The sequence below is a fragment of the Anopheles arabiensis genome, chromosome 3 (assembly GCF_016920715.1).
Source record: "Anopheles arabiensis isolate DONGOLA chromosome 3, AaraD3, whole genome shotgun sequence".
Classification (NCBI taxonomy): domain Eukaryota; kingdom Metazoa; phylum Arthropoda; class Insecta; order Diptera; family Culicidae; genus Anopheles; species Anopheles arabiensis.
In genome coordinates, this window is record NC_053518.1 from 67310703 (window position 1) to 67322578 (window position 11876).

Consider the following 11876-nt stretch of genomic DNA (forward strand, 5'->3'; position numbering starts at 1 on the left):
AAGAAAAAGGATGGTGATAACAACATAATCATGCTTAAGAATCTAACAAACTAACTAATTTGCTATCTGTAGGGAAGAATTTCGTTACTGAAACTGCTTTAGTTAATTTAGTTGATTTGAGTTCAGCTCAGTAATAAACAACTTATAAATGAGTTTGTTTGTGATTTGGTCTTAGTATACTACATTTCTTTACATGATATCACAAAAACGATCTAATTTTACGCCAAAAGGAACTTGAAACTCTTGATCACACAAAAACTGGCAACCTTCATTATGTTGTAAAATTATTTCACCTCCAACAAATTGAAGCAAACAAAAAAAAACAAACCCAAGTCAAGGAGCAGGATAAGAGATCTTAGCAGTTTGCTTGCCGGGAGGAAATAATAAAAAGAAAAAGCGATAAAAATAATCAAAGCAATAACACCGAACCCAACCCAGCGACATCGAGCTGTACGTTATCGAACGTTGCAGATCGTTCAACTGAAGTGGCCGACGACGACGACGACGTAAAATGTCGCCAACGATCCTTGTACAGTAGAACATACCACAAAAAACTCACATCCTTCAATACAGATCCGCGGTAAAGTTTATATTTTCACAGAAAAAAAAACACGAAAAAGAAGTCAAAAGCGTATCGCATTCTCAATTACAATTTGCAAAAAACCACTCGAAACTCCGCCCGCCCGCGTATGAATAATTATGCAGCACACGCGGACCGCTACGAGCGTAGCTTGTATATGTGTGTGTGTGTGTGGAGGGGTGGGGGGAGTGAGGGGCAAGTTTACAGTTCATTTTTTTGTTCCTTTCGGCAACAAAACAACCGAACCGAAGGACTTGAGGGCTGGCTGGATGGATTTGTCCTTTGGAGTATTGGTTTCGGTTGTTTGGTTGTTCGCTGGCCACGGAACAACAGCCGGAGCAACTCTTCAACAGTCGAGTGGAGGGTTTGTGCAGGGAAATGATGGGGGTTGATTCGTGGAAAAAATGGTACATTATTTAATGAAATAAATTATTGTCAACGTACATACGCGAACACACACACACACACACAAGCACACAACAGCGCACGGTTCAGTGGGGCGAATACGAAATGAGCGAAACAAAGGTTGATGAAAGGGATCGATTTTTGGCACGTGCAAATGAAAACACACTAAGTGGGACATGCAAATATAATATGCGAACAATTTCACGTCTAAAGAATGGTAAAATGTGCATGTATCGTTTTCATATAAAATCGTATATTTTGTATTTATATTTCTTATTCTATTTTAATACAAATTCGCTCAAAGAAAACTAAAATAATCCAAAGTACAAAGTACCTTTTTCGATAGCTTCCGGTTTTATTTTCGCATTTAACTACACCTCCACCACTTGAACGGTAAACGTTGTTTGCGTTTCACCTACCACCACACCTTGACCCTGGATCGAACCTGCCTTTCCTCGGTGCTCTTGAACCAAAGCGACCAAACTGCTGACGACCGAAACCTCTCAGCATAACAGTTTGAAAGCATTTGAAGGAATTAAAAAGGTAGCCAGCCAGCGAAAGGAAAAACGGGAGGAAAAAGACTGAATAGAATCCTGTACACAATTTGATACACTTTTGCTCTGCTGACCACTTCCAAACTGGACACTACAGGTTAACAGGTTCGCCAAAATGTTAACGAGGCAAACGAAACGAGCGTGTGTCAATGTTTGTGTACGGAAATGGAGGAGAATGGAGAAGGTTGTTTTTGTGCTGTTGATGCAGGTGAAATTTGAAGAAAATAGTCAAAATTTGGTCGTGCTTGTTCTTGGCAGGAAATAAACTTTGTCGTTCTGGCGTAATGGGGCACTTCTGAGGGGGAGTTGTTTCTAGACGAACCAGTGATTTTAGCCAGCGATCAGCAACTTTGTAGCAAGTAACGATATAATATTCATAGCGACTAAGTTGTTTTTGTGTAATACAAATGAATGCAATGTGACTACAATTTGCTCACATTTTTAATACAATAAAAAGGGTTTCCATGTCAGTTCAATTACAATCCATGCCATCAACATAGACTATTTGTTCATGCGTACAAAGACAGCGATCAGGACCGTAAAAGCATTACAATCCGATGCTAAGTGTGATCAACATCTTTCGGTGCTGTTATAGTCGAGCGGCTACGGTGTTGATCGGTAGGAATGTGTTTGTTTGTCAAAAATCATACATTTCAGTACATACAATTAGCAGCATCTTAATGAGTGTCCCAAATTTCACCTGGCATTGGTACCAACTAGGGCAATGAGTAAGGGTAGGATTGGGTTCTAGGTAGAGAATGAAAACTAGAATAGAAGATAAGACCATGGAACAGATAGGACAAAGACAGGAATATAAGCGTATAGCAATGTTATGAAGTACCATACATCGTCATTTACAATTATAATTACAATTCATTTTTATGTGGCTAGTAAATTTGGCTCGATTATAGGGTTTTATAATGCCATGAGCATTTAATAACTCCAAGGTGAGTGCAAAGTACTTGTTTTAATGTACGAAATTTTCAGGAATCTACGAGGTACATCAAGATAAACTTATTCAGAAGCCATTCCAGTTCTGAAATTGATCCCCAAACCATTTCGATCCTGGATCATTTACAGAATAAGTATCTAGAGTTGGTCCTTTACCGGTACCAGTACTGGAACTGATCCCGAACCCATACTGGCCCTGTAATGAAGTGCTCTCCGACCTTTTTAGGATTACGGACCACTTATCTTACGTTGAGGACATATATGTTGTAGACTTTGTTCAAAACTTCTAGATCAAATCTATTCAATTCCCATATTAACCATGCCTTATGGAAATATAGTCTTGATCGTCGAAAAAAAAATACACATGTATTGTAACAAGTTTTTCTTTTCAAAAAAAAAAAAATACATTCTAGGATCACTACTGAAATTAATCATCGTCCAGGATAAGGAATTGAAACAGCAGGTGCATACTTAAGGATAATTTTGGCATAGGAATTAAGCGTAGAAATGTAGCTATCCCATTCCTATTGAGTTGATTACAGTGACAATTCTAAAGTTTCGATTGCCTATATCGTACGCACTACATATGACAGACTTAGGCGTCTTAGAGGGTCCCCTAACATCAAACTCGGGATGCGTAACAATCGTTACAATGGGCAAGAAGTGGATCAAACACAAACAAAAGAGGATCCAAAGAGGTAAAAGAAACAGATAGATACAAAATTGAAATTAATGATTACAGGAGCCGAATCAGAAACATGTATATTAATTATTAGCAATGAAAGGACGAATTACAATGCTCTGAATTGTTAGTAGTGACTTAATACTTACACAACAAAAAAGGCACGTTTACCTAGAACTGCAACTAGATTTAGGTTCTTTAGGAAAAGTGATTCTTTCTGTATTTATATTTACTTTTTTTTTATTCTTCAAACATTAAATACTCATTGTATTCAATAAAAGCTGTTTTTAGCATAAATATTAAACAACATAATTATTCTTAATATATCACACAGAGAGTGCCATAAATTGACCTTACCTAGCGCAACAGGTCAAACGTGTATCTCGTTCGAACCAATTCAAAACATGTAAAATGAATTTTAATAATTGGTCCACCCGTTAATCCTTCTAATCGTATCCCCCTGGATGTTTTCACTCGACCACTTGAAACCCTAGAAAACAATTCCTTCCAACACGCCTAACACCCCTTTCAAATGCAACGTCGCTATCGCTTAGTCTCACATGGTAAATCTCAGCGTTGCACAACGGTTACCATCCTCCATCAAGCCAGTATTCCCTTGGCAACCCCGGGCTACAGGATCGAAGGATGCGTTCCGCAATGTGTCGTGATGTGAAAAATCCCTCGCCTAATAAAATGAGAGGGACGGCCACGCACCACCGGCCACGACGACTACGCACACACAAACACACACACACAATGACCCAGCGGGAAGTCGCTCTCGTGCGTCTATTAATTCATAAGCATGTAATTTATACTGTCAAATGAAATCAAACAGCGTTTACGATACGGGCGATGGTGGTAGATTGAACAGAGCTGCAGAAATCACGCTGCAGCCGCACCAACATCATCATCATCATCGTCGTGATCATCATAAAGTGGTGGAAAAATTAGACGGTTTGGAAAACAAACACCCTCCACTCGAGTCGAATCGGGTGATAAAAGCTCGAGGGGAAAACCTGGCACTACAAATATGGTCATCAATATGGGAAACTGGGGTGATGATGGCGGTTGACCGACCGAATCGGGCGGAGGACTAGAGCCCGCTCTAAACCCGCCGTTTGAGGTAATTGTAATTTGATTCATAGGATTCTCTTCTATAAAAAAAGCGGGTGGGAATTGTGAGGTGGTGCTAGTGGCTTGAGAGCACATCCTCATTGTATGTCGAGTTGAATTATGACGCTTTTTTTTTAAGCGCGAAACATTGCTCACTGTCATCGAAACAAATGATACATTAGGTGGTATGAAGGTGGCAGTGGAGACAGTGAGAGGGTATTTAAATAATTATTGTCTGTTTTTTGTTGTTGCGTTAGTGAGGTAGAATTGCTATTATTAATGTCAGTAGTGACTCCCGGTGGCTTTAAATAATGATGCAATTGAGGTAGAAATTAGCATAAAAATCTACACCCCTATCAAGCTGGTACTGCTGCTGCTGCTGCTGCTGCTGTCGCTGTGTCATAAATTATGAATCCTTATTGCGGCCGATCATCATCGCACCGGGAGGAAAACAATTTTCCACCAAATCCGTCCGTCCGCTTGTCAAAGGGATGCGATGAATTTGTCCCCTTCCTTTTCGGGAGAAACCATTAATCTTTTCCTTTCCATTCCCCAGTAACCGAGCTGAATGTTTCCCCGTTTGTCATTTCAATGGTTTAGGTAGGACATTAGTACAAGATACTAAGCCTAATTTGATTGTAAGTTTCGTTTCTCCCATCGATCGAAGAACATGTGTGTAGGATGCTGCGCCTTGTACATCCAGTTGTGTGTGTAGATTTGTCCTTTTTTTCATTTTACACAGCATAATGGTGCTTCCATCAAACACAAACGTACTCCACATTTCAGGCCGAAAATTCCACACCAACGCGCGTTGAAAGCCGTCGTTACATAAGTTGATCTTTTGACCGTGGGGAGGGAATCCTTGTGTATCCTTCCTCTGTTCGTCTACTACTCGCTTTAACGTATGTCTAAAGTTTTTGTGAAGAAAGGGTGTCCACGTGAATGGATTTCACTTTCCAAAGCAGATGATCTTTTAAACTTTTGCTGGCTTTTCGTTCGGGGAAAGATGAAACTTTTCATCTCCTTGGGGGGAAAAGGAGGGGAGAGAGTGTGGGATGAGTTTTTGAGGAATTTGCGTACGGGAAGTTTTTGATGCAAGCAAAGCGGCAAGCTGTCCAAAGGCCATAAGTCAGCACAATGGCACAGTACAGTGTGAGAAAGGTCAAATACTTTGGCTATTGTTGGGGTAAGAGCAAACAAAAAATGCAGGATTCATAATAGCCGTAAGGTCGAATGTTACTGTTTTGTCTGCATGATAATGGGGGAAAGGTGAGAGTTCTTCTGGCGATGGGCGTTGTCGCGCGTGGTTTTGTTGAGGATTTTAATATTCTTTCTATTCCTAATTTTTTTTCTAGATATCTGTTTTGTTTGGTTGTTCTACAAATACATTTTAATTTATACTGAAGCCAGCATTCTTCATTAAAAGTCTTTATATCGATTGATTTACTACTTTACTAAAGATGTCATAGTGATTCTCAACAGAATGTATCCTGGATGTAATTTGTTAGGATTTCGAAAGAATTGCGACTCAAAGCAGATACTGATCTTATCTGATGTGATCACCAAATGGTCTAAAAAAAGACCATAAGAGCATTGTCCATTAGGTATGTCTATAATTTATATTATTTTGAATATTCTTTCGAGTTTAATTAGCAGAATTTCTCACCAACATAACATTGTTTTTTGCTCAATTTTGGTGACATTTTCTTTACAGATATGGCTGTGAATCCAATGCAAAGGATGCAAAGGAATTTCCAATGTAAAATCTGAAGATGTAAATATCATAAGACCACATGAGCGGTTGGTATCATTGTTTTAGGAGCTGTTCAATCTGTCGTGTAGCAGTAGCAGTACCTTATACTGTTTGTGGGATTAAATAATTCTCTACAACTGTTAGGGTGAGCAGCTCCGTCCAGATATACACCTGCTCGGTAACACAACAAAAGTGAGTTATTTGAGTTGCTAGGTGTCGTTATTGCAGTAGCGTGATATGATCTTCTATGAGATTGTATTGCTCTAGATACAATAATGAGAGCAAATCATGCGAACTTCACACCTGCTTTCTACTGCTGCTTCCTGTTCTAGAGATATGTGATTGTTCAGTTGATTGAGGCAGTGGTCTCCAACCTGCGTGGCGTTAACAGATGTGGTCCGCGAAAGGATCTATGTTTGAAAAATCAGAGCTAGTTTCTCACAATAAAGATAAAGTTTTCAACAGGCATGTCTAGAATACGATAAAAACATATTTTTATCAAAAACGTTGAACTAATACTACAAAACGCATGCCCTCAATCAATGTGGGCCGCGGCAAATGTATTTTCCAAGCCAAGTGCTCCGCGAACCTAAACAGGTTGGAGAGCAATGGATTGAGAGATCTAGGACATTGCACAGCTTTTGGATGTTATTTCAGTTAGGCTGTCACTGCAGACAGATCGTTACATGAAGAAGAAGAAAAATCATATTGAAGAGTTTGAACTCATCGAATTAAATCGAATTGAATTTAGGCAAGATTTGAAGACATTAATATTCTAAGCATAGTTCATCAGTAAGTACGTACATCTGTACTACATTTTATTGTGTACTAGGTGGATTTGGTCACGATTGCGCTGCTATGCAGTTTTCAGATGTCAAGGATCAATTCTATGGTCTAAAGAGCTGTCGGGATACATGCCAATGCATTCATATCTACTATTACATTTATCAGCAAGATCATCTTTTAGCAGTTGCAAGTTGCATATTGCTCGACGGAGAATTACAATACTTTAATGGACCTGAAAATTTTGTTGAATGCTCAGGTCTCTCTCTCTCTCTCTCTCTCTCTCTCTCTCTCTCTCTTGTTGGCCTGGTCGCGATAGAGCACGTCGATGTGACATGGCCCGGTCAACAGAAATTCTCCAGGATGCAGGATGCCTGGCTGCAGCCACCCATCCATGCATACACCCGATCTCCGTCAGGTCTCGCTTTACCTGGTCCAGCCATCGAGTTCGCTGTGCTCCCCTGCGCCTTTTGCCGAACTGGGGATCGCTGTCGAACACCTTCTTGGTAGGGCATGAGTCCGGCATCCTCATGACATGCCCCTGCCATCGTATCCTGCCAGCCTTCGCCAACGTTAGGATGCTCGGTTCGCCGTACAGCTCAGCAAGCTCGTGGTTCATCCTTCTCCTCCACGCTCCATGCTCGAACACACCGCCAAAGATGGTCCGGAGGATGTGTCGCTCAAACACGCCCAGAGCGTTTCCATCCTCCGCTCGGATGGTCCAGGATTCGTGTGCGTAGAGTACCACCGGGCGAATCAATGTGCGATATATCTCACATTTCGTGCGGGCTCGAAGTCTTCTAGATCTCAGCAGTCGGTGAAGCCCATAATATGCCCGATTCCCCTGAACAATGCGTCTTCGGATTTTGCTGCTGATGTCGTTGTCCGATGTAACGATCGTCCCGAGAAAGTAAAACGCCTTTACTACCTCGAGAATGTTGCCGTCAACTAATACACTGCTTCCCAGATGGTCTGAGACACCGGCAAGCAGGTACTTCGTCTTCGTCGCATTGATTCTCAATACAATTCTTGCTACTTCGCGTTTGAGTCGGGTGTACGCTCGGAATGCTCAGGTGTAACAAACATATGTGGATGGACAATCCTTCAAATCCTAGTTTGATGATCATGACAGCAGATGTAATAACGATACTCAACGATACTCTGTCAAACGATCTAAATGCTTAGCACACAGTTTTGCACTGCCTTCAAAACCAGTCCAAGCTTAGAGTAAACTCCAATAACCCCGTACTTTGTACCAAGTCACCACCGTCGGTCACTGGGTTGAAACCACAGTGTTCATCTCCATGTGCACAAAACTTTCGTTTGTGTGGTAGCAGCTACGTTCGCGATTTGTTGATCGTTCAAATTATTAGGCTTGTTTTTCCTCCAGCCGATCACGACCATCAAATGAGTCAAGAAAGCCAACCAATGTGGCACCATCCATTTCTTTGGCTTCACCTGCCCTGTCTGGCGTCAGTGCGGAATGTGAGCGCGTCTGTTTGCCCAGCTACTGTTGCGCTCGTTGCGCCACTTTGGCGCACACTGGTGCACTTTCGAGCGCGATCGGTTGTTGAAGATCAACCTTTTCTTTCTGTTAAAACAATCAATTAGTGTCAATTTACTGCTCTGGAAATAATAACACACGCAACCTGAACCTGATGCTCCGGCCTAACGTGCTAATGGAAGTGGCCAACAGTTTGCCAGCCAGCACACTGTCTCCGGGATGGTCAGCTCCACATTCGGGGGCACCCATAACGCCGTCACCGTCACAGCTTCGGCAGAGACATCGTCCCTTGTTTCACGGATCGGCTCCGGCGCATTGTTTGTGCATATCTGGGCACTTGTGAAAAGAACGCTTCGGAACATTGGGGTGCGCTCTCTCTGTATGTGTGGCTGTTCGCCCGATCCATGGTCAGGTCTGACAGTTGTTGACACAGCGTCTGTGGCATAATGTGCACCGGGTAATAAAAAAATCAAACTCATCTAAACAGACACCAGAACGGAGCAGGAAGAGGAGCAAAATGTGAATCAACACGTTTCCGATACCTACCGATAAACGCATCCATAAACATGGGAGCCACGGTCTGTTTCGATCATATGCCTGCGTGCATGTTTGCCTTTGAATGTTGGACAAACTGGGCACCAACCAGCACAGGCGCCAGTTGTCGAAAACTGTGCCCGTCGTCGCTATTCCGCTGTTTGCACCATTGGCTCAAGTCAAACGAATAAACAACGCACACACACAAACGAGTGGGTATCAATTGTGCGGGGTTTGGGGACAGAGCTTTTTAGGGGGACATTTTTGGAAGGGCCGAAAGGAGGTGGAATCTCTCCCCCTCCGCACGGTTCCATTATTCTCCGCAGTTAGATACGTTCTGATAAATGGCGAAAATGCTATTCAAGGGATTCACAAAAGGATTAACACTGCAGTTTCGGGAGAGGGATTTTGTGACTCTGTGTGTTTGTGTGTGAGAGTGTGTTTTCAAACTCGCCACATAAAGCGCCACAATGGAGCGTTAACAAAATTGTTAGTTTCATAGTTTAATATTAGGCATTGATCCTATTTCAGCATTGTAGCAAATTATTATACAAATAAACACGGGCTCTCATGGGGTTTTGTGTGCTAGGACTGTGTCAGAATGGCCTCTCAAAAGCCATTAAGAATGCTGTGTGAAACGGGCCGGGGCAGGGCGGGGAGACTGTTTTGGGATCATTTTTCATGCTATTCATAAACGATGAACAAAAGTCAAAATATTTCCTCCGAGTGCATACACTGTGGGTACATAGCCTGGTGGACGCTCGAAGGGTAAAGAAGGAAGTGATCTAATGGTTTCTACTTTTAGATTTTATTACAATGAATGAAATTCTTTAAGGATTTAGGTCAGTGTTAGGTATTACATTTAAAATGTAGTAAAAGTTTTTGTTCAACTAGTTGCTTAACTAGTTGATTTTAAACTCGAAGTAACGGACGATAGCTTCAACTTGAGTTTATGATACTTATATAAATTATGGCACATCTCTCAATGATGGCCGTAATATGTCATCGATCATCAGAATTTACTGCTGTATAAGTTAACCTTCCCTAACATCTCAAAGATTCTTTACGTTTTGTGTGACTTTTTAATGAAATTACATCAAGTTTCTTTTAATAACTGCATTGCTTTGTAGAACAGAATCATTATGACTCATAAAATGTGGCTATGATTGAAAAATTCCTTTTACTTTACATACGTTCACGTGTGAGTTAAAAAACTATGTTATTTTGTTCCTTTATTTCTATATGTCTACATGGAATCTTACAATTCCAATGAAAATCAGGAATTGCATCACATTAATACATTAAACACATTAATAAATAATCCTTAACCTGGGTAAAATGCTGTTTTGAAAAAAAGTTTTAACTTCCGCTGATTTGGTTTGGTTTGGAAAATAATTTAATATAATTTGTTTGGGTGGTTTTAATTCTTGACGATTCTCCGATTGGGAACATGTTAGGCCAAAACGTATCGAATATGATTCTTTTATAATTTTTGAGTTTGAGCTCGCACAGGCCAGGATGGCCTTCAAACATCGTTAAGTAAGACCATCGTATTATCGAAATAGATAGATACATAAGTGTAAACTGTTCCGATGCGGTCTTATCGACACTTGATCGTTTAGGCGATCATAGAAGCCCTTAAGAGGATTCCCTCACTGGAAACGTTAGTGTTTAGAGGCCTTACCTAGAGTAAGGGAACATAACTAATGTCTTTAAATGAGAAGTGGATAGATGTAGGAAGGGCATATTCCTATCCTGTCAGTCCGAACGAATCTGATTTGCAATGGTCGGATTTGGTTTTATATATCAGGTACAGCTCAAAGAAGCTACAGGTTTCGCACATTTGGTGTTGGAATGTGTTTTGTCCTCATTTAATGTTGTTATTACTGGCAACAATTTATAAACTGAACAATAGTTGTATGCCTATGCTGCGGTTTAAATGTTTTGCTAAAGAAGGTTTAGCAACTGTCGTGTTGTATTTTGAGTTACTGTCTTTAAACTGTTGCTTTTTGGGTGAGGTAGGTCAAGACCGCAAAGCGGTTATAGCGCCGGATAAGTAAGTAAGTTTATAGCAGGTATACTACAAACCAATTGCATGTGAAGCATGATGTTGGTTATGAGCTTTTATCGATCAAATTAATCGTTTAGGAACATGTTAAGCTAAAACATATCAAAATTGTTTCTTTATTCATGACAATTTTCGGAAATTGAATTTTGAACTTATGATATTCACTCTAAAGTGACCTAATTTAATTTTAAATCTCACAGTATAATAGAACAATACAATCATTTGATTTGCATCCCATTAAATCCCATTCAATCGATTCTATGGTATGCTCATGCGAATATATTGACCATATTTTACAATCGATATGTAGGAATACACAACGGCCACAACTAATATGATCTCAAACAAGTAGAATGATTAAGCCTTGTAAACATAGCAACACTTACAAAGCCTGATACAGTTTCAACCGAGACAATCATTTTCCCAACACAATTCACAGCAAAACCAAAGCATAGACAGTAAACATTTCCATCTACCTGAAACCAGCATTTCAAGTGTCCACTACAAAAACCAACATCTTACTGGGTAACAAACATCTCGACCAAACAATCGACCAGCAAACCCAAAACAGACCTGCCCCGGACCTCTTTGCTTGTGGGAATGCCCCCACAGCGAGAAAGGAGAAGGAGCAAGAAACGACAGGAAAATCAAGTCCCGTAGTCGATTGCACTTAGTGTCCATCAAACATTGTTCGGGAGGGAAAGATAATTCGTACCATTCACTTATAACGCTCTCTATCACATCGCTCCCTTTCACCAGCGAACGGAGCAGGGCAGAAGGAGGATGATTCGCTACACCCTTACTACAGACGAACACTTGAGATGTGCTTCTACATTGCCCTAGAATCTACTTCCGGCGCGTCCTCAAAATAACCGGCGTGAAACAATTACGCCGGGAGATGCTTTAAAGTCCTTCACACATTAAGCGATGTTGTTCCCTTTCTCGCCCT